Raw genomic sequence first — 20,637 nt, 5'->3', positions numbered from 1 at the left:
ACTGGATAGTTAAACCTCCAGCTCTCAGAATCTAAGAAAGTATATATTACCTTCATTAGAAGTAAGTGTTTACTAGAGGGATGGCACACCAAGAGACTAAACAGACCAAGGGAAGAGGATAGTCCAGAAACAGACCAAGGTACATATAGAAATTCAGCATGTCATAAAAGTTGGCCTCTTAAAATTGTTGGGGCAAAAAGGGACATTTTCCAAAATGGTGCTGGGACAAACAAACAAATATTTGGGTTCACAACTTACCTCACTGCAAGAATAAACTCCAAATGGGTGAGACATCTAACTGTAAAGAAAAATAATTAATTACCAATACTAGAGGACAACATAGGTTGGATTCTTCTATAACCTCTGTATAAGTTAAGACTTTCCAACTATTCAAAATCCCAAGTGCAATTAAAAAAATATTCAACAACTTTTGCATGGTAAAAAAAAAAAAAAAAACAAGCAAAGTTAAAACAACAAAAAATGGCAAACCAGGGGAAATATTCGTTGGCAATATATATATCACAGAATATCTAATATCACTAATATATGAAGAACTCTAAAAAATTGGAAGGAAAAAGAGAAAGATTCCTCATACCAGCTGCACAGGCATGTGGGCCACGGCGCCTTTAGTGACAGGTACGAGCCTGCGGAGGACATGTTTCTGCTGCTGGATGTACTCAAAGCAGCGGCAGTCAAACTCACCGGAATGGAAATATGCCTCAAAGTAGGCTTAGGGTCTGGAGTGATGCCTGAGTTCCTGGCCTCTATGATCGGTCCTCTAGCTTTGTACGTGTGCAGTGCTGTCAACCTCAAGGCAGCTGTGTGTACCCTGGAGACAGGATGCTGCAACGAAGCCCACACTCAACCAATGATCACAGATTTCAAAAGGTCTACAAGGGACCACTACACTTTCCAGACAGGCAGGCCAAGCAATCCTTTCAGTCCTCAAGTTCACCAGGTCCTAATCTGTAGTGTATGCTACCTAAAGCTGACCACATTGGCATATTTTGAAACTGAAGTCATTTCTTAGTTAACAAGTAAAACTGTCAGAAATTTGTTACCTAGAAAAAGGCAAACGAGTAAGGGCATTTCCTTTTATCTAACAATCAATCAGGCACATAGAAATATGTGCACAAATACAAGTAAATATATATAAATTTTGAATTTTACATATTATATATATGTAGAGAATATATAACAAAAAAATTATATTTAATTATATGTAAAGAGGATGCTCATTTCAACAATACTTATAATGAAAAAAAACTAAGGAAAAAAAGGATAAACTTAATAGAAAAAGTGACAAAAGACACATAACAGAAAACCATTCTCAAAAAATGATTTTTTAAGTCATTAAATACATTAAAAGATATTCTTCAACAACCATAATAAGAAAAATTTAAATTAAAATACTGTGAGACTCCATTTCTCACCTACCAGACTGGCAAACATTCAAAAACTTAAAAACATAAACTATGAGTGAAGCTAGGGAAACAGGCAGTCCCATACATTTCCGGAGAGAATACAAAAATGACACCTCTTTGGAGGAGAATTTGGCAATATCTAACAAGATGACCTGTGCATTTAGCCTTTCACCCTGTTACCCTGCTTCTATGAATGACCCTCCATTCATATTGGAGGTAGATATACCTCCAACAATATGAAATCCATATACACAGTGTAGTATTATTTGTAACTGCAATATAAAGCAAATAACCTAAATGCCCATGCAAAAGAATCTTGTTGACTAAACTATGTTATGTCTACCCTATGACCCACTTTGAACTAGAACACGAGATCTCTGTGGACTGATATGGAGTGATTTCCAGGATATGTTGTTTAGCGAAAAAGCAAAGTATAAAAGAGAATATACAATATGCTAGATGTTGTGAAAGAATGAAGGAAATATTTCTGTATTTGTTCATTTTTGCAAAAGGAAGCAAAATGATTAACCAGAAACTAACGAAATTGGTTCATCATAGGAGGTGGGTGGGAACAGGGCAGAGGGAGGGGGCAGGGAGTGACACATTCCATGTATACTTCTTGGTGTAGTTTTGACTTTTGAAGCCTGTCAGTGTTTATTCAAAAAAATAAAGCTCAATCAATAAGACTGGGAGTGGAACCCCTAAAGCAGAATACAAAGAGAAACAAATGAGAACTTCAGTTAAATGGACAACTTAACTACAGAGAAGGAAAAATAAGAATCTAAGGATATTTGAGCACAGTATTTGGACTCTTTAGAGACTAAAGAAAAAGGACCGCTCTACTGTATAACGCAGGGAACTGTACTCAATGCTCTGTGTGACCTAAACGGGAAGGAAATTCAAAAAAAGGGGAAATATGTAAACGTATAGCTGATTCACTTTGCTGTACAGTAGAAACCAACATTAACATTGTAAAGCAACTACACTCCAATAAAAAAAAAAAAAGAAAGAAAAAGAGCTGCAAAAAAATTGTTTGCTGGTAGTGGTATAGCTGTAACAATTCTGAAACTATCTTGTACTGTAGTGTTGAGCAGATAAGTGGCTACACTGATATAGGGAGCCAAGGCTCTGACTGTGGGGAAAAGGAGATATAAATATGTAGTATTCAACAGAAATTAGAGTATCAGTATGAATTCATAATTTAAAGATACATACAGACATACCTCCTACTGCTGAAAGGGCCTAGAGTGAATAACACCCCAAAAGCAGTGTACCTACCCAGGATCCAGACACTGATTTCTAATTATTATTTCCTACTAAAAGGAACAGGACCTTCTGAAGACAAACGGCTGATTCCGGGGTCAGAGCAGAGAGAGTACAAGGTAAGTCCAGATCTTATTATTATATTAATACCAGAAAGTAAGGAAATGTTCCAAAAAGACGGTGAGTGTCAGATGGATGTAGAAGCAGGCTTGAGGGGGGTCCTGATGGCCAGCCTTAGGACTGTCTGAGCAACTGACGAGTGAGTAATTGTAAAGGAGTAGAACACATTGAATCAAAAGACTCATGAGTCCACAATAACACACAAGCTGCTAATACAGAACAAAAGGGGAGGAAGAAAACTCTTTTTCATAGCAGAATGCAAACTACAATAAATGTAGAAAAGCTAATTTTTTAAAAACATAGTGCAATAGCTAGAAAGTTACCATCAAGATAATAATTGACTTAATCTAGAATCATAAAAAGGACACTAAAAGTTACCAGGTGAAAAGTCTTACAGTGTCTCCCTAAAAGTCATTGATCAATTACAAAGGGGAATAAAAGTACCTAGTGAGTGGGAAAAATTGGCAGACACAACCTTAACCAAGTAATCCGCACCAATAATGGAAAAACTAACATTAGTGACATGGGGACAGACATGCCACTTCTGGAGTACTGCAAAGAATGCCAAAAATAGCCTGAATCTAATCATGAGGAAAGCAACTCAGATTTCTGTTCTTCAGAGGAACAATCTATAAAACAACTGCCCTGGAGTCTTCACAAATGGTAGTGTCACAAAAGACAAAGGCTGAGGAACAGTTCCAGATTAAAGGAGACTAAACAGACACAACAAACACGATGCATGATTCTGGCTCAGGGGGAGAAAGGTTTCTATGAAGGACAGTGTTAGGATATCAGACCTGATATCCCACGAGGACAGCCCTAAATCAGCGATCATTATCAAGTGGGGGTCCAGGAACCAAGAAGCAGCAGCTGGAGTGGCCCTGGTTACCGTCACTCCTGCTTTCCATTCCTGACACTCAGGGCTCTATGGGTCTAGAGATCCTGGCTCCCGGGGGCCACACCTTCGCTAGTGGAGACAACTAGAGTCCCGTTACACTACATTGCTGCCTGATCAGGCTCCTTGTGCCGGGAGACAACCCAGTAAGAAGAGTCGTCATCATCTTGGCAGGATACTTGACCGTGGTCTTTAGGAGGCAGGTTTGTACAATAAACCGGGTCAGAATATGTTTAGGGGACCCATGGGGTCTCTTGTACTCTCCTGCCCAACCTGGATGGGCAGACATGGCCTGGGAAAGGCTCAGATCCCCTTGGATAAAGGTCTAGGTCACTTCATCAGGTAAGCCATGTAGACAAGCAGAGAAGCCAGTTGAGATTAAGGTGAGAGGAATCTGGAATAAAGTAAGGGAGATGACCAGTATCATTTGTGGTTCTGAGACCAACAGCAGCAATGGGATTAGCTCATTCCACTAACATTCCTCTGGAAATTCCCCCAGAAAAAGAGACCAACCAGAGTTCCAGAGAAGGCATTTCCAGGTGAGGTAAGCAGATCTGAGTGGCTCAAAGGGTGGATTGCAATGGATGTTAAACCCACAGATCCTTTCCAAGACCAAGAAAGACCCTCATTTTCTCGCCTCCCAGGAGTGTTGTATGCTACCAGCCCCAGGATGAATCCCACCCAGGAAATGCCTTTGGCCAAAGAGAGCAGCTTCACTACTCCTGAGAATTAGCCAGAATGTACGATTGGCCCATGTGAGGTACAACAGGCTGGCACTTGGCCTCAGTTCAAAACTGGACATTCTGAAGGGGCATCCAAGCTCCCAAACTCCCCCTGGGATCAGTCTCACTCGTGTGATTACAAGGCTGTTCAATTACTCTCTCTGCCCAATCTGCTCCTCTCCTTCTCTTACAGGAGTTATTCCTGAGATCACTATCCAATAAACTTCCTGTATCCAACTCTCTAGGAGTCTGTTTCCTAGAAAAACTGACCTAAATCAGCCAAAAACTGAGAAAGATCAAGTAGCAGTAACATGAATGTATTTTTCAGAGCTACAGCAACAGAAGTCAAAATAATCGCCTAAAAGAAAAGAATGCTGCCTCTGGCAGGGCAGGAAAATTATGATAATTGGGGAGCAGAAGAATGTCATGTTTTGTAACAAATTCCATGGAACAATTTATCTTTAAACTATATGCAATTATGATAAGCATTTTTTTTAAAAAGCTAGGTTGAAAAAAACAAAAAAGGATTATGGGTAAAAAGTGTAATTATGAATATTTAAAATAGGCAATGCACAGCTGTCAATATAGTTACCTCTGGGAGATGGGCTGGAGATAATGAGGAGAAAAATTTTAGCTTTTAATTTATAACCCTAAAAATAGTACCTTTTCAGGGGAGAAACTTGGCAGAGATCTCCTTAACCACGTGGCCCAAGTTAACATCACAAACACTGGAACCGACTTTAAAGTACTTCCTTATATGATGCACTAACAAGGAAACAATGTTCTTCTGCGGGATTCCTGCCAAAACGCATAATCTAAATTGAATCATGAGGAAGTGCCAGGCAAAGACAAACTGAGAAACAATCTTAGAAATAACTGGCCTGTTTCTTCAAAGATGTCAAGATCAAGGAAGACAATAAAAGACTTCCCTAGTGGTACAGTGGATAAGAGTCTACGTGCCAGCGTAGGCGACACGGGTTCCATCTCTGGTCCGGGAAGACTCCACATGCTGTAGGCCAACTAAGCCTGTGCACCAGAACTACCGAAGCCCGAGCCCTAGAGCCTGTGCTCTGCAACAAGGGTCGCCACTGCAGATGAGAAGCCCTTGCACACAGTGAAGAGCAGCCCCCGCTTGCCACAGCTAGAGAAGGCCTGCACACAGCAACGAAGACTCAGCGCCTACAAAACTAAATAAATAAACCTTAAAAAAAAAAACAAGTAATTGGGAAGCTGTTCCAAGTAAAACGACTTGCCCATTAAATGCAATGTATGAAACTTTGTCAGGGAAGAAAAGTTATTAAAATTAGTGTAAAGAACAATACTGGGATAAGGGATATTTGAATATGAACTGAAGGTTAGTTAACAGTGTTGTACTGATGTTAAATTTCCTGATTTTGATAGCTGTACTATGATTATGTAAGTCTGTCTGTCTGGCCTCTTTAGTGTGGATTAGGTCAACATATAGATATAAATTCTCAGGCCAAGCCCCAGGTTATCAAATAAGATAGGGCTTCTCTGGGTGGCTCAGATGATAAAGAATCTACCTGCAATGCAGACCTGGGTTCGATTCCTGGAGAAGGAGATGGCAACCCACTCCCATATTCTTGCCTGGGAAATCCCATAGACAGAGGAGCCTTGCGGGCTACAGCCCATGAGGTTGCAAAGAATCAAACAGGACTGAGCAACTAACACTGTCACCATCTGCCCTTGGAAAATTGCCCATCCAGCAAGGGAGGAGCAGCCACACTGTGAGAGCACACAGATCCCAGAGTCAGACAGCCTTGGTTCAAACCACAGCCCTGCCACTTGTGAGCTGTGTGACATCCACAAGTTATTTGACCTCACTGTGCCCTAGTTTTGTCACCTGACTTTGGGATAATAATAGTACTTATCTCAAAGAATTGCCAGTAGGATTAAATATGTGTAAAGCCATTAGTGCCTGGCATAGAGTAAGCAACATTTAAAATTTGCTAAGTAAAACTATGTCAAAACAATGCAGTAAATGCTAGCATAAAGGGTTCCATGGAAGCCCAGAGGTCATGCAAACCCAGAAGGGGCTGTGAAAGGTGAGTAGGAATTAGCTAGATTACATTGGAAAGGTCCTTTTAGGCAAAGGAACTGCTTACACTGAAACACAAGAGATTTGAGAATTCCCTGGTGGTCCAGTGGTTAAGATTCCACACTTTCACTGCCAAGGGTGCTGGTTAAATCCCTGATCTGGGAACTAAGATCCTACGAGCTGTACAGTGTGGCCAAATTATAAACAACAACAACAACAATCCACATATAAGAGATTTGTAGGTAACTGCAGATTTGTTTCCTAGAATATAAAATGGGGCTACAAAAAACATGAGCAGAGTCAGAACATGGAGTGTCCTTCTGTGCCTCTGATGGAGCCCAGACTCAATCCTCAAGATGAGCAGGTCCTTAGAATGCTTGTGGAGAACAATTATCCTCAGAATCATGCTTTAGAAAGCCCTACCTGGCTACTCAGATCAGGAGGAAGCAAGCCTGTGACAGAGAGACCAGTTAGGAAGCTACCAGCATTAATCACAGGACAGAAGATGGGGGCTAAACCAAGACAGTAGCAACAAACAAGCAGTAGGAACTAACAAGGGAGGAAAGATTCAGAGAAACTTAAAATAAGCAGAATATGGCAATGCATCAGGTATGAATTATAATCAACTGAAACTTCTGGTTTGACCAGAAGACGGCAAAATTAGCTAAAATCGGGCACAGGGGAGATCAGAGTGAAGGAAAGAGGAAATCCACTCGAAGTGTACTTTGTTTATCAGGACTGTGAAATATTCAGGCAGAAATATGTGAAACTCGAGAGAGAGGTCAGGGTGAGACTACAGATAAAGAAATCACGAGAACACTGAGTGGTTGCAATCATCTCAGACAAGGAAGAAAAGCAGCGAAATACACAAGGACAGTGTGGAGAGAGGAGGTGGGGAAGGGAACTCCGAGCGACGCCGCCATGCAAAGCGCGGACACAGGAGGAGGAGCCCCTGGGTTATTCTGAGCAGCCAGGGTTGGGATGTGTGTTGAGAAGCAGAAGAAGGAGCTGAGGAAGGGGGAGCCCTGGACCTGGGGACGTGATCTTCCTGAAATCAGGGCAGCAGGAGGAAGACAGGGAGTCTAGCGCCAAAGTCCTCAGTGAGGGGGCGGGGAAGATGGGGGGAGGGGCAGGTCATGTCCTTCCTCTTCTAGGACACCTCCTTGTTCAGCAGCCATCACAGACTGACACCCAAGCACACATTAGGTACTTCTCACCCAGTGCCCTACAAGGACAAGACACTCACTTGTTTGATTCATCCAACACCACCCACATCAAAAGTGCCCTGGGTGCAGAGCTCTCTGGAAGCACAATCTTGCCTCCTGGGTTTCCAGTTTGGGAGGCTCTGACCCTTCTACCTCTTTACTCTCTTAAGAGTCCATCCTAGAAAATGTTTTCAATCAGTCATCATCTGACCAAACTGAACGGAAAGAATCAAACACATGTTAAGAAATTCAAGCTATCAGCCAACTGCCCATTAGCCAGATCCAGTTCATTGCTGCTTCGGTCAACACTATGTGGACTCACTATGAGGACCCACTGTGTCGCTCTCACAGGACACAGAGAAGATGGGACATCTTAGGAGCTCCCCAGGGCGATGAAAACTGTCACTGGGAAATGTCAGGCCTTCAAGTCCAGCTCTTAGCAGAGGTGGGTGAGAATCAGGAGGAAGCCCCAGCCCCTGTTAAGGCTGGAAGGACAGTCTATGTTCTGAAGCAAGACCTTCAAAGGAACGATGCCTCTAGCTTTGTTGAGAATCTCAAATTCTTTATTTCCATGCAGGTACTGCATTCTCTTCTCCAATATACACCGCTCTCTACTCATGTAAATGTTACCACCACAGCAGGAAGTAAGACAGGAATAAAAACGCAAAAGAGGCCACAGTTCCAGACATGATGGGGAGTCTATGGTTGGTCCCAACATACCTGGTCTGGAAGAGCCTTCCTTAACTCTCTCTGGTTTGGCCAATGTGACACGGATTGTCTGCCCAAAGAGTTCAGATTCATTCTGAAAAAAGTGCATTACTCAGCTGCTTAAACCTTGTTAGGTTGAAAGAAGAAGGCCCGGCAGCCTTCCATTAGCTTCTAAGTAGACCAAGACTCGCAGATCCTAAGTTGGGAGCCCACAACCCCCAGCAGCAAGCTAAGCACAGAGCTCAACGGAGAAAGCCCCTGAGATACCATACACTTCCTTTCTTCCACCACCACCAACAGACAGGTCTGTGCTGGCATAATCTTTGGATCTGAGCTCAGGACTCTGAAATTAAAAGGGTAAGTGCAGTTTCCAAGTACCTGAGTCCGCCTTAAAAAGATCAGATCAGTACTGAACTGGAAAAAACCAGCCCTGCTGACTGTTGATTAAAGAATGTTTGATTAAAGGAGGACAGAGAACACAGAATGATATCTAGGAATATTTCATTATCCAAGAATAACTGATACCAGGAAAAGGTAAGGAAATAGCTTTTTCAAAAAGGTTTGTTTGGGGCCTTTTCATGAAAACTGAAAGACAAAAAAAGGAAAAAAAGGATCCCTTAATTTAATAAGATTTAGGTTATAATTATAGCTATGCCTTTGTTCTCAGAAACTGGGATGAATAAAGTACTAATTTTATTTCCAGCGATTAAGAAAAAAATTGAATGACAGCATGAAATAACATCCTTACTTCACATTTATTCATGAAGAGTGATCATAAGGATTTTTAAAACGGGAAAAACATTTAAGGGTTTTATGACAGGCAAATAATGGCCTGACCAAGATGTCCACCTACTCCTAGAACCTGTGTGTGTGTGAGTGTGTGTGTGTGTGAGTGTGTGTGTGTGTGCGCGTGTGTGTGTGTGTGCGCGCGCGCGTGTGTGTGTGCGCGCACGTGTGTGTGAGTGTGTGTGTGTGTGCGTGTGTGTGCGCGGGTGTGTGCGCGTGTGTGTGTGCGCGCGCTCAGTCGCATCTGACTCTTGCAACTCTTTCATCTCTAGCGCCCCAGGCTCCTCTGTCCATGGGAATTTTTAGGTAAGAATACTGGAGTGGGTTGCCATTTCCTCCTACAGGGGATCTTCCTGACCCAGAGATCAAACCCATGTCTCCTGCACTGCAGGTGGATTCTTTACCACTGAGCCACTGGGGTAGCCTTCAGAACCTATGAATATGTTATGTGACATGGCAAGAAGGAAATAAGGTTGCTAGTCAGCTGACCTTAAAATAAGCATATATCCTGGTTTATTCAGATGGGCCCAATGTAATCCTCTAAATATGAAGGGGGAGACAGAGGAGTTAGTTTCAGAGAGATGCACTGTGACAAAACACATCCTGCCATCGCCAGCTTGATAGAAGGAGCCAAGGGCCAAGGGGTACAGCCAGTCTCCAGAAGCTGGGAAAAGGGCAAGAAACAGATTCTCCCCAGGAGCCTCCGGAAGGAACATAGCTCTGCCAAAATCTTCATATTCGCTCAGTGAGACCCACTTTGGACTTTAGACCTCCAGAACTGTAAGATCATACATTAGTATTAAGTCAACAAATTTGTGGTAATTCAGCAATAGGAATTCAAATCATTTTCTTCTGAAGTACCCAACCTGTTATAATCTTTGTAGGTTTTCTCTTTGTCCGTTGTTAGTTGATTTAACTTGATGAGGCCATTACTCTCCAATCGCTTAAAAAAGCCTCACTTTTTTGACTAGACACAACTACATCAGTTTTCCACAATCCCTTCCATACACTGCGTGAAACCCTGCCTTTCACACAAGGTCCACCATTTTACCCTGCAACCAGTGTACACTCTATTTGCAGTGGACTGCCCTAGGCTACAGGCTGGCCAACTTTCTGTAAAGGGCTGGATAGTAAATATGTTAGGTATTGTGGGACACATACAGTCTCTGCTGCGTGTTCCTCCTCTTCTTTTTTTTATCCCTAACAACCCTTTAAAAGTATACAAACCATTTACCTCATAGGCCACACAAAAAACAGGCTGCAGAACAGATTTGGTCCATCGACTGTAGTTTTCTGACCTCTGATATAAAAAACGTCAGGGAGAGGACTTCCCTGGTGCTCTAGTGGCCGGGACTCCACGTTCCCAGTGCAAGGGGCCTGGATTCGATCCCTGGTCAGGGAACTAGATCCTGCATGCTACAACTAAAATATCCCGCATACCTTGATGAAGACTGAAGATCCCAAATGCTGCAACTGAGACCCGGTGTGGCCAAATAATAAATGCTTTTTTAAATGTCAGGGAGAGACTGGCCCAATAAACATGGTTGATATTTTACACAAACGTTAAATGGAGAGAATTTCTGAATAATAATTAATTTTAAAAGTAGCCAGTCCCTAGTGAATACTTCCAAATAATGGCAATTTTTGCTTCCTCTATGACTTTGAAACTGTGAAAACTGGAAACAATTTGTTCATCAGGGTCCCATGTACCGTGAAGTAGCACCAGATAACAGCTTCAGTGAAAAGCAAAGATTCTCAGCCATACTATATTGTTAATAGCTACTTTGCATCTGCCAAAAGAATACCAGGAAAAAGTTGATGTCTGCAGTTCAACTTTAAAAATTAATTTATGTTTTAATCGAAGGACAATTGCTTTACAGGATTTTGTTGTTTTCTGTCAAATATCAACATGAATCAGCCATAGGTGTACATATGTCCCTGCCTTCTTGAACCTCCCTCCCATCTCCTTTCCCATCCCACCCCTCTAGGTTGATAGAGAGCCCCGTTTGAGCTCCCTGAGACACACAGCACATTCCTATTGGCCATCTATTCTACATATAGCAATGTAAGTTTCCATATTACTCTCTCCATACATCTCACCCTCTCCTCCCCTCTCCACATCTGTTTCTATGTCTGTTTCTCCATTGCTGCCTTGCAAATAAATTCATCAGTACCATCTTTCTAGATTCTCTATATATGCATTAGTATATGATATTTATCTTTCTCTTTCTGACTTACTTATAACAGGCTCTAGGTTCATCCACCTCATTAGAACTGACTCAAATGCATTCTTCTCATGGCTGATATTCCACTGTGTATATGTACCACAACTTTTATCCATTTAGCTGTCAGTGGACATCTATACTGCTTCCATGTTCTAGCTATTATAAATAGTGCTGCAATTAAAACTGGGATACATGTGTCTTTTTCAATTTTGGTTTTCTCAGGGTATAGTTAGCACTCAAATAAAATCTCAGTACCACAAGCACTGGAAAGAAAGATGCTCCTTTCCTTCCTACTACTTAGATTGGGTGTATTTAACAAAGAGCATGTACTTGTTAGAGCTGGTGGTATAAAGACATGCACTTGGGCTATGGAAATAAGAATATACATAGGAACTATGTACAAGCTCAGGGCTCTGCAGGACCTTGTCTTTCACATTCTGACTACACGCGGGGGACTTTGAGCCAGGCCTGGTGGGCTTTCCTTCAGCCAGAACTTCCTGTCTCCTTGCAACTGTCATCACGAAGACACTGTAGGGGTTGGACAGACCCCCCCAAATTTCAGGTCTATCCAAACCTCAGGATGTAATCCTATTTAGAAACAGAGCTTTGGTAAATGTAATTAGTTGAGATCATACTGAATTAGAGTGGATCCTAACTCCAATAACTAGTGTCTTTATAAGAAGAGAAAACGCAGAGAGATACATGCAGTGGAAAGGGCCATGTGGAGACAGGGGGAGAGACTGAAGTGATGCAGCTATGAGCCAAAACCTGCTGAGGGCTCCTAAGAAGAGCCAAGGAAAGACTCTTCAGAAGGACAGGGCCCTGCCAGTACCTTGATTTCAGACTTCTAGCCTCCAAGCTATGAGAATGAATTTTTGGTTTTTAAGCCACAAAGTTTGTAGTAATTTGTATGGCAGGCCCAGAAAATGGAGAGTGGCACCTTTTGTAACCAATGACAACAGCAACACTAGTCAAATACTAAACAGGGGAAATTGCTTACCTCTGCCAACTCAGATTCAGCAAAAGCAAATCCTCGGTGCTTTTCTATAATAGCAGAATTGGGTGGTTAACATGTGGGTAATGGGAGGAAACATGCCATTTCCAGATGCCATTCAAAAAGCAAAAATCTAATTTTTACATTTTTCTTGGCTTATTCAACAATGCTTCCAGAAATATTGAAGTCATTTTGTTTTAAATAAACATACTAAATAGTGAACTAAGTTTTTAAACTTTGTGGTATTCAATTTCACCCCTACAGAATTGAAACCATAAGTAACTTTTCAAGTATTTGGTAATCTTTATATACAAGACTTATGGAACATGGAAAAGTTGTTGATCTGTCAGTTATTCATTCTAATTGAGCATCAATTATGTACAGAGCTCCGACTTCACTACTGGGTTAGGTGACTATTAAGGCATAGTGCTGTCCTCAGGAAAAGTTATTTTAGTTGAGGAGGAGCAAGAACAATAGGACTTATTAATTTATAGAACTCAGAAGGAGAAGGACCAAAGAGTTGATCTTATCCTTTCATTTACGCATTGAAGCAATGAAGGCTCAGAGCATATACGTGTTGCACAAAGTTAGTGGCAGGGCTGGGTCTGAAACTCCTATCTTAGAAGTGAGCAGAGGCCAAGGCTCCACTGTCAAGGCTCAGATTGCCCACTTCAATTCAGTTTAGTTCATTTCAGTCGCTCAGTCGTGTCCAACTCTTTGCGACCCCATGAATCGCAGCACGCCAGGCCTCCCTGTCTATCACCAACTCCTGGAGTTCACTCAAACTCACATCCTTCAAGTCGGTGATGCCATCCAGCCATCTCATCCTCTGTTGTCCCCTTCTCCTCCTGCCCCCAATCCCTCCCAGCATCAGAGTCTTTTCCAATGAGTCAACTCTTCACATGAGGTGGCCAAAGTACTGGAGTTTCAGCTTTAGCATCATTCCTTCCAAAGAAATCCCAGGGTTGATCTCCTTCAGAATGGACTGGTTGGATCTCCTTGCAGTCCAAGGGACTCTCAAGAGTCTTCTCCAACACCACAGTTCAAAAGCATCAATTCTTCAGCCCTCAGCCTTCTTTACAGTCCAAATCTCACATCCATACATGACTACTGGGAAATCATGCCCACTGCCCTCTGCTATTTAAAACCAAAGCTGGACTTCCCTGGTGGTCCAGTGGTTAAGAATCTGCCTGTCAATGCAGAGGACACGGGTTCGATCCTTGATCTGAGAAGATTCCACATGGCGTGGAGCAACTAAGCCCAGAGCCACAATTAGAGAGCCCATGCTCTAGAGCCTGCAAGCCACGACTTTACTGAGCGCAGGCACCCTAGAGCCTGTGCTCTGCAACAGGACATGCCAGCACAGTGAGAAGCCCACGCGCCACAACTTTAGAGAGTGGCCCCCAGGCAGCAACAGAGAGCCAGCACAGCCAAAAATACACAGATAAAATAAAAGCATAGCTGCTGAGAAGGGAGCTCTTGTCAACAGGTGTGGGGGGTGAAACAACCCCCAGACCGTCTAAGATTTTTCTAAGACTATCTTCCTACTGGTTCTTACTATACAGTTTATATATTAACAGATCAGAAATCAAACCCCCCAAATGATTCCAATGTAAAGAAAGCCTTTCCTCAAATCCAACAAACTGTCAACCTCTGTAAATTTCAGCCCATAACCACACCACCATTCTGCCCTTGATGTCCTCAGAACATTCCTTTTCATCATCCAAAATCACAGTCATCCTGCCCTAGAGAAATATCCTCCTGATCTTCAATACATACCAACCATACACAGAATGTACACAATTTAAAATTTTTTTTCAGTTTATTTTCCTGGCATTAGGCAGCTGAACACGAGAGACACCAAAAAGACACAACTGTTTCATAATCTAGTAGAATCTGAATACCTTTGATATCTCCAAAAGGAATAAAAGCAGCATGAAGAACTTTGTCATTCATCTCCTCTCCCAACCCACCTACAAAGACACCAAGTGCCTTCTGGACTGATGTCCTCCACACCCTTGGTACAGCTTCTGCAGCACCCTGCCAGCGAGACAGCCACAGGGAGGGAAAGGAAGGGTCCCCACAGTCTTTGGGGTATACAAATGACCTGTAAGGGACACGCCTCTTGTCCTTGGAAGGGACATTCTTCTTCAGACCTACATCTAGCCCCTGGTTATTTTGACAGCTTCCTAAATGTGCTGACTGCTTCCAGTTTCTCTCCTCTGTTGCCATTTCCTTCCCCAAGAATGATTCCAAGAAAGGGCAAGTCTAATTACATCACTGTCCTGCCAAATGTTCTCCAAAAGTTCACCACTGACCACAGGACAGAGTCCAAACTCTTAGCATGGCATGCAAGACCTAAACTTGAGCCCTGCCCACCTTTCTAGCCTCTTCTCTCCTTGCTTCCCCAACACAGACTACTTGCCCCCAAGTGCCAGACAACTTCACTCCTTTCAGCTTTTGCTCTTGTGGCTCTCCATTTAAGAACAGCCTCTCCCATCTTAGCTACCTGCTAAACTCCTGATTTTTTAAAATCAGCTCTAGCCTCTGGGCCTCAGGAAGCTTGATCTCACCTCTTTAGATAGACAAGTCATTTCTTGAAACCCTCAGCCCAGCTCTTGTAAACACTGTCTGCCATACAGTAGCATCAAAGAGCTCACTAACCCCTGAAGTTCAGTTCAGTTGCTCAGTCATGTCTGACTGTGACCCCATGGACTGCAGCATGCCAGGCCTCCCTGTCCATCACCAACTCCCGGAGCTTGCTCAAACTCATGTCAATCCAGTCAGTGATGCCATCTAATCATCTCATCCACTGCCACCAACCTTTCACAGCATGAAGGTCTTTGCCAGTAAGTCAGTTCTTTGCATCAGGTGGCCAAAGTATTGGAACTTCAACATCAGTCCTTCCAATGAATATTCAGGACTGATTTCCTATAGGACTGACTGGTTTGATCTTTTTGACTGAGGGACTCTCAAGAGTCTTCTCCAACACCACAGTTCAAAAGCATCAGTTCTCCCACACTCAGCTTTCTTTATGGTCCAACTCTCACATCCATACATTACTAGAAAAACCATAGCTTTGACTCTGACTAGATGAAACTTTGTCAGCAAAGTAATGTCTCTGCTTTTTAATATGCTGTTTAGGTTTGTCATGCATTGGCAGGCAAGTTCTTTACCATTCTGCCACCTGGGAAGAGCTAGGGCCAGCAAAATCATTAGCTCGCAGGCACTGTTAACAAGTTAAGGGGGTAAAGGCCCACAAGAGACCCTGGCCCAGGCCACTGCATGCTGTATGGGGCCCCGGGTCTGCACCCAGTCCACGCCGACCCCAAGCTGAACTCAGTCGGCACACCGCCTTGCCCTTACTCCAGCTCACCCAAGTAGAGAACCATCCTGGAGGCAGCCATCTTGCTCCCCAGCTCTTCCACTGGAAACCAGCCCTCAGGCCCCCCCATGGCCCCACCCCCTCACCAGTTTCGCTCGGAGGCTCCCACACAGCTCGGGTATCAGGGAGCTGGTTTGATGGGACAGTCTGATGTTAAATAGCTGCAACACACTGGGGACATCATGAAATAGGAGAATCTACTTTAGATTGGGCCTTTACATCAGTTATTAAAGGTGAAACCATACCTTGAGGAAAAGGGGGAACTTGCCAAGAGGCATGAACCAGAGAACAATCCAGGGAAAAGCGACTGCCTGAGTACATCTGAGAACAGCCTGCCAAATCTCAAGAAAGAGGGAAAAGTGTTGCTGGTGGACAGGAGGGCAAGTAGAGTGGGTGACCTTGACCAGGTTAAGGTCATTCTGAGGACTGAAGGAACCACGCATTTCAGCCACTCAGATCTCTGGAATATTTTCCCACTGCTAATGCAATCACAGCTGCACAATCTGGAAGAGTGGACCAGCTTGCAGGATAAACTGACAGTGGAGATAAGAGGGGACTTGCAAACCTTAAGCAACACACTCCAACAAGGGGGAGGATAGGTAGCCGCTCCATCTCTACATCGTGTGTCCGTGGAACGCATGCCATCACCACCCTGTACCCAATTTTCCCATGCCAGGGCCAAGGTCTGTTCTGATCATACTAGACTTGTTTCAGTTCAATTCAGTCGCTCAGTCGTGTCTGACTCTTTGTGACCCAGCATGCCAGGCCTCCCTGTCCATCACCAACTCCCAGAGCTTACCCAAACTCATGTCCATTGAGTTGGTGATGCCATCCAACAATCTCATCCTTTCATCCCCTTCTACTCCCGCCTTCAGTCTTTCCCAGCATCAGGGTCTTTTCAAATGAGTCAGTTCTTCACATCAGTTCAGTTCAGTTCAGTCAGTCAGCCATGTCTGACTCTTTGCAACCCCATGAATCGCAGCACGCCAGGCCTCCCTGTCCATCACCATCTCCCGGAGTTCACTCAAACTCAAGTCCACCAAGTTGGTGATGCCATCCAGCCATCTCATCCTCTGTCATCCCCTTTTCCTCCTGCCCCCAATCCCTCCCAGCATCAGAGTCTTTTCCAATGAGTCAGCTCTTCACATGAGGTGGCCAAAGTACTGGAGTTTCAACTTTAGCATCATTCCTTCCACAGAACACCCAGGACTGATCTCCTTTAGAATGGACTGGTTGGATCTCCTTGCAGTCCAAGGGACTCTCAAGAGTCTTCTCCAACACCACAGTTCAAAAGCATCCATTCTTCAACGCTCAGCTTTCTTCACAGTCCAATCAGGTGGCCGAAATATTGGAGTTTCAGTTTCAACATCAGCCCTTCCAATGAATACTCAGGACTGATCTCCTTTAGGATGGACTGGTTGGATCTCCTTGAAGTCCAAGGGACTCTCAAGAGTCTTCTCCAACACCACAATTCAAAAGCATCAATTCGTCAGCACTCAGCTTTCTTTATACTCCAACTCTCACATCCATTCACGACTACTGGAAAGGACTGGACCTTTGTTGGCAAAGTAATGTCTCTGCTTTTTACTATGCTGTAACCGCTAGACCATTCAGGTATGACCTCAATCAAATCCCTTATGATTATACAGTGGAAGTGAGAAATAGATTTAAGGGCCTAGATCTGATAGATAGAGTGCCTGATGAACTATGGAATGAGGTTCATGACATTGTACAGGACACAGGGATCAAGACCATCCCCATGGAAAAGAAATGCAAAAAAGCAAAATGGCTGTCTGGCGAGGCCTTACAAATTGCTGTGAAAAGAAGTGAAAAGCAAAGGAGAAAAGGAAAGATACAGACATCTGAATGCAGAGTTCCAAAGAATAGCAAGAAGAGATAAGAAAGCCTTCTTCACAGATCAATGCAAAGAAATAGAGGAAAACAACAGAATGGGAAAGACTAGAGATCTCTTCAAGAAAATTAGAGATACCAAGGGAATATTTCATGCAAAGATGGGCTCGATAAACGACAGAAATGGTATGGACCTAACAGAAGCAGAAGATATTAAGAAGAGGTGGCAAGAATCACAGAACTGTACAAAAAAGACCTTCACGACCCAGATAATCACGATGGTGTGATCACTCACCTAGAGCCAGACATCCTGGAATGTGAAGTCAAGTGGGCCTTAGAAAGCATCACTACGAACAAAGCTAGTGGAGGTGATGGAATTCCAGTTGAGCTGTTTCAAATCCTGAAAGATGATGCTGTGAAAGTGCTGCACTCAATATGCCAGCAAATTTGGAAAACTCAGCAGTGGCCACAGGACTGGAAAAGGTCAGTTTTCATTCCAATCCCAAAGAAAGGCAATGCCAAAGAATGATCAAACTACCACACAATTGCACTCATCTCACATGCTAGTAAAGTAATGCTCAAAATTCTCCAAGCCAGGCTTCAGCAATACGTGAACCGTGAACTTCCTGATGTTCAAGCTGGTATTAGAAAAGGCAGAGGAGCCAGAGATCAAATTGCCAACATCCTCTGGATCATGGAAAAAGCGAAAGAGTTCCAGAAAAACATCTGTTTCTGCTTTATTGACTATGCCAAAGCCTTTGACTGTGTGGATCACAAGAAACTGTGGAAAATTCTGAAAGAGATGGGAATACCAGACCACCTGACCTGCCTCTTGAGAAATCTGTATGCAGGTCAGGAAGCAACAGTTAGAACTGGACATGGAACAACAGACTGGTTCCAAATAGGAAAAGGAGTACGTCAAGGTTGTATATTGTCACCCTGCTTATTTAACTTCTATTCAGAGAACATCATGAGAAACCCTGGGCTGGAAGAAACAAGCTGGAATCAAGATTGCCGGGAGAAATAGCAATAACCTCCAAAGTGAAGAGGAACTAAAAAGCCTCAGACGAAAGTGAAAGTGGAGAGTGAAAAAGTTGGCTTAAAGCTCAACACTCAGAAAATGAAGATCATGGCATCCGGTCCCATCACTTCATGGGAAATTGATGGGGAAACAGTGGAAACAGTGTCAGATTTTATTTTGGGGGGCTCCAAAATCACTGCAGATGGTGACTGCAGCCATGAAATTAAAAGACGCTTACTCCTTGGAAGAAAAGTTATGACCAACCTAGATAGCATATTCAAAAGCAGAGACATTACTTTGCTGACTAAGGTCCGTCTAGTCAAGGCTATGGTTTTTCCTGTGGTCATGTATGGATGTGAGAGTTGGACTATGAAGGAGGCTGAGCGCCGAAGAATTGATGTTTTTGAACTGTGGTGTTGTAGAAGACTCTTGAGGGTCCCTTGGACTGCAAGGAGATCCAACCAGTCCATTCTGAAGGAGATCAGCCCTGGGATTTCTTTGGAAGGAATGATGCTAAAGCTGAAACTCCAGTACTTTGGCCACCTCATGCGAAGAGTTGACTCATTGGAAAACACCCTGATGCTGGGAGGGATTGGGGGCAGGAGGAGAAGGGGACAACCCAGGATGAGATGGCTGGATGGCATCACTGACTCGATGGACATGAGTCTGAGTGAACTCCAGGAGTTGGTGATGGACAGGGAAGCCTGGCGTGCTGCGATTCATGGGGTCACAAAGAGTCGGACATGACTGAGCAACTGAAGTGAAGTGAACTAGGTTGGTCATAACTTTTCTTCCAAGGAGTAAGCGTCTTTTAATTTCATGGCTGCAGTCACCATCTGCAGTGATTTTGGAGCCCAAGAAAATAAAGTCTGTCACTGTTTCCATTGCCATCTATTTCCCATGAAGTGATGGGAGCTGATGCCATGATCTTCGTTTTCTGAATGTTGAGCTTTAAGCCAACTTTTTCGCTCTCTTTCACTTTTCATCAAGAGGCTCTTTAGTTCATTTTCTGCCATAAGGGTGGTATTATCTGCATATCTGAGGTTATTGATATTTCTCCCAGCAATCTTGATTCCAGCTTGTGCTTCATCCATCCCAGCGTTTCTCATGATGTACTCTGCATATAAGTTAAATAAGCAGGGTGACAATATACAGCCTTGACGTACTTCTTTTCCTATTTGGAACCAGTCTGTTGTTCCATGTCCAGTTCTAACTGTTGCTTCCTGACCTGCATACAAATTTCTCAAGAGGCAGGTCAGGTATTTCCATCTCTTTCAGAATTTTCCAGTTTGTGGTGATCCAAACAGTCAAAGGCTTTGACATAGTCAATAAGGCAGTTTTTCTGGAACTCTCTTGCTTTTTCCATGATCCAGCAGATGTTGGCAATTTGATCTCTGGTTCCTCTGCCTTTTCTAAAACCAGCTTGAACATCAGGAAATTCACAGTTCACGTACTGTTGAAGCCTGTCTTGGAGAATTTTGAGCATTACTTTACTACCATGTAAGAAGAGTGCAATTGTGTGGTAGTTTGAGCATTCTTTGGCATTGCCTTTCTTTGGGAGTGGCCATGAGAAGATATCCCACCAACCAAGGTCATGAGTTGTGCTGGAGCGGTCATGAGATACCCCACACCCAAGGGCAAAGGAGAAACCCCAGCAAGATGGTAGGAGGGGTGAATTTGCATTTAGAACCAAACCCCATTCCTGCTAGTGATCCTCAGGGGGCTCAAACAAACCTTGTGCGCACTAGGACCCAGGGACCCCCCAGACAGAACTGTGTTTGGGCGACTCCTGTGGAGGTACAGGCCAGCAGTGGCCTGCCGCAGGGACAGAGGCTCTGGGTGCAGCAGACCTGCGTATGGCATAAGCCCTCTTGGAGGAGGTTGCCATTAACTGCACCATAAAGCTGCCAGAACTTATATAGGACTAGGAAATAGACTCTTGGAAGGCACAAACAGAACCTTGTGTGCACCAGGACTCA

The 20,637-nt window shown here is 43.5% G+C and overlaps 1 pseudogene; it reads left to right on the top strand.

The window, feature by feature from the left end:
* Window positions 1–281: 281 nt before the first annotated feature.
* On the top strand, window positions 282–965 carry LOC120856609 (annotated as a pseudogene).
* The last annotated feature ends 19,672 nt before the right edge of the window (window positions 966–20,637 follow it).

Source organism: Oryx dammah, unplaced genomic scaffold (assembly GCF_014754425.2).
Source record: "Oryx dammah isolate SB20612 unplaced genomic scaffold, SCBI_Odam_1.1 HiC_scaffold_28, whole genome shotgun sequence".
In the NCBI taxonomy this organism is placed as follows: domain Eukaryota; kingdom Metazoa; phylum Chordata; class Mammalia; order Artiodactyla; family Bovidae; genus Oryx; species Oryx dammah.
Note: the sequence above shows the minus strand (reverse complement) of the source record. Positions and strands in the feature narration are given on the sequence as shown.